The sequence below is a fragment of the Fulmarus glacialis genome, unplaced genomic scaffold, assembly GCF_000690835.1.
Source record: "Fulmarus glacialis isolate BGI_N327 unplaced genomic scaffold, ASM69083v1 scaffold19864, whole genome shotgun sequence".
Lineage (NCBI taxonomy): Eukaryota > Metazoa > Chordata > Aves > Procellariiformes > Procellariidae > Fulmarus > Fulmarus glacialis.
Window position 1 is genome coordinate 4496 of NW_009206320.1, and position 3506 is coordinate 8001.

The following is a 3506-nucleotide window of genomic DNA, read 5'->3' on the forward strand; positions in this document are numbered from 1 at the left end:
CCTGTCCTCGGCTCAAGGCTGCGGACGCTGCTCTGGCAGGAGACAGGCTGGGGCAGCGGCTGCTGTTTCCGGACAGGCTGGTGAAGCACCCCCCATGCATGGGGGTGCTGTCGCGGTGACACAATAGGAAATGAGGTGGCTGAGCTCATCAGCAGGCAGGGGACTCTGGTGGCTTGTAGGTTTTCAGTTATTGCCTGGCCCCTGTATTTGTTGGGTTTTTCCCCCCAGAAGCAGCACCATACAGTTCACACTGTAGTAATAGCCTCCAGTACCAAGTTAAAAGGGCTGTGAGTGCACCACAGCTGCCTGCATGGAGGGAGTGCTCCACATGCTGGTGCAGCCAGACAAACGGCCAGCAAAGAGCTGAATCCACTGCAAAACAGGGGCTTTGATGTGATGCCCAGTACGCAGCCATGAAGTGCAGCTAATGGCCCAGCCTTTCTTGGTCTGCAGTTGCAGAAAGCAAAAGTTCTGGGGCCACAAAAGCCAGGTCTTACTCCGAGTCTGAAGGAGTGTCTGTTGTTTACAGGCTCCTGCATGGGCCAGGGTCTCTCTCTTCCTCCCTCTCACTTATTGCTCCATTGAAAACAGGCTTGCTTCACATGGTCTTCTGAGGGTTGCACCAGAGTGGTGTTGTTCAAGGTTAATATCCTGTGGATGTCCAGCCCCCTCCTGTCTTTGGGGCTATTTGATGCTGTGAAGTTCTAAAAACCTCTTTAACTTCATGTCAAGTGCTAGTGTCTGTCTTTTCCCTGTGTCTCAGTCCACAACAGGATGTTCCCCCTTTCTCTCCTTTTACAAAAAGCATCCAGAAAAATGGGGAAAGTGTCGTGTGCAGCAAAGATCAGAAGAGCATGACATACAGTGATGCTGAAAGCGTCAGGTGGCAGTGATCTGATACGTGGGCCCATCTTGGAGAAGCTGCTAGTGAAACCCAGCTCTCCGTGCTGCGCAGCCCTTCCTGGGTGATCGGGGACTCGGGGCAGGGGAGCTGGCGGGGAGTTGTGGGTGGGCAGCTGCAGGCGGTGGCAGGGTGCCTGTGATCATCTCTTGTGCTGCTGGAAATCTGCACAAGCACCCAGCTCTGTGTTCCAGGCAAGGTTCAAAACTCCTGCCTGATGCTGCTGTGTGCCCAGGGAAGTCTTGCTTGCGATTAAGGCTTCATAAATATCTGTCCTGCCTAATGAAAGCCTGCGTGGAGCAGCTGCTCTTGCTGTGAGCCTGGGTCTGGTCATTGTGTCTTTGTCTGCTTCCAGCCCATCCTGGGGCCCAGGACAGAGCAGCCTGGTTTGTTGGAGGGGAATAAATCCCATCCTGAGGGGTGGCACGGCTTTCCTCCCATCTGCCTCCTCGCTGAGCGAAGCTCTGCTTGCCGGGCGCTGCTCTGTGCCTCCTGGCACCCCTCCCATTGCCGGCTGATTCCCAAACCTTCACACCTCCTGGTGCGTTCGCTGTGATTTCCTTAGCGCCGTCTCCTCGGGGTTGCCCCACTGTGATGGTTTGCTCCTGCGCTGGCACTGCCGTGGGATGGAGTGCGGTGCCCTGATCTGAGCCCAAGGCCAGCCTGGGACTCGTGGCTGGTGCTGGCCCCCTCCCCTGCGCGCTGCTCCTGCGGCACCGGCCGTGCTGGCTGCCGGTGCGCTGGCTGCCCAGCCGTCCCCAAATGCCAGCTGGTGTGTCACTCGCTGCAGTGACCTTTGGGAAAAGCAAACAGCTTTCTGCAGGGAAGTGACTTTCTGCTGGCGTCGAGCAGAGCTCTGGGCCTTCACTTCCTGAGCGCAGCTTGCCATCCCCTCGTTAGTGTTAGTTTGATTTCCATTGATACACGAGTTGCTAACTCGAAAATTGCTCCTTCCTTGTTTCTGTTGTTTCCTGGCAGTCTCCGCCTTCTGCACTTACTGTAAGCTCTGCAGCTTCTTCCCTGCCTCCTGGAGCAGAGGCAGGCATGCGTGCCTCTGGCCAGAGGGCACCTGGAAGACAAGACATCGGCACCAGGTTAAAGCCTTGTGCCTGTTGCTGGTGACCTACATGCCCAAGACCCCTCTTTCCTCCCGTGGCAAGAAGGTAGGAAAGCTTTGGGAAATAGTGCCTCTCTGTAGGAGAAAGCTTTGCCAAAAGCAGGCACTTGGGAAGTGTGCTGTCGTGTGCGGAAGCTCGGTGCTCACCAGGCTGAAGCCGGACAGATGGAAGCTCAACTCCTGAAGCCGAGCCCAAAGCTGCGTTCCCTGTGCTCAGGGAGCTCCTGCGCCGCTCAGCGCGGGCCTGAGGGGTTTGATGGTGTTAGGAGCTGCCTACGACGTAACTTTTAACCCTGGTCTGACCCTGTGATGTGAGGAGCTGCATGAAGTGAGGCTTCCTACCTGTCTGGGTTTCCAAGAGCGGCTGCGTCTGGCCTGACCTGCTTGGGGCTGCGCCCAGCCTGGTGGGATCGTGCTTCCCTGAGCCGTCGGGGTTTGTGGGCTGTGGGATCCTCCGCAGGGGTAGGAGAGGATGAGGCTCAGCTCGGCAGCCAGGGCCTGCCTGCTGTGCTCCTGTAATCTGGTGCAAATGGCCACTGGCTGCCAGTGCCAGCGCAAGCTCTGCTCTTCTGATCTCAGATGTTTCACATTAATTTCATGATGTGGTGAAAAGAGAATGAGTCAGAATCCGGGCTTTATTCAGCTTTGCAGCTGGGGCAGCTGGAGTGAAACCTTTCTGCTGCCGCTCGTCTCGGGAAGCTCACCCGGGCAGGGCAGGGGCAGGCTGGGCTGAGGCTGAAGCCGCCTTCCACATTTGCCTTTGGCTGGATTTTGAGTTGAACTCTCGGGATGGAGTGGTGCTGCTGGGCCCTTGCTTTTTTATGCTCTGGCCGCTTTGCGGCTCACCCTACAGGCAGGCGAGGCTGCGTGGCCGTGTCCTGCACTGCCGGGGGCTCCGGGGCCCAGTGCCAGGCGCAGATATCAGCAGCTGTGAAAAGGGCTTTTCCCCTCGCAGCCGGGCTGGTTCCTTCCCTGCCCTCCCCCAGGCATGCGTGCCGTTATTCCCTCACTAACGATGCAGTTTCGGTCTGCGGTTCACCTTCCCTTGACCCAGGCCCAGCCGTGGGTGATGGCAGCGGCACCTGCCCTCCCAGCCAGAGCCGCCCTTGCCAGAGCCCAGCCTGGAGGCATAAACCAGGCCCAGGGCTCCTTGAACTGGTCCCACGGCTGCTGGCTCAGGGTGGGTTTTATTGAAGAGGAACCGGCTCCTGGACACATGAGCAGCTCCACAGGGACACTGGGCCTGGGCTCATCCCTCGGGGTGCGTTGGAGCTCTTCAGTGTCCTGGGCCCAGAGCTGCGCACCCAGCAGCTGCCCTCGCCCCATGCTGCCCTTGGAGGGGTGGGCACTGCCTGGCCCTTGCCTGCGCCAGCCCTCCCGGAGCTGTGTGCCTTGGGCTCGCTGTGCCCCAGCTGTCTCTGGTTCTGGCCCCATCAGCCCTCCCCAAAGGGGAGCAGCGGTCATGGCTGGGTCCTGCCGAACGGCTGG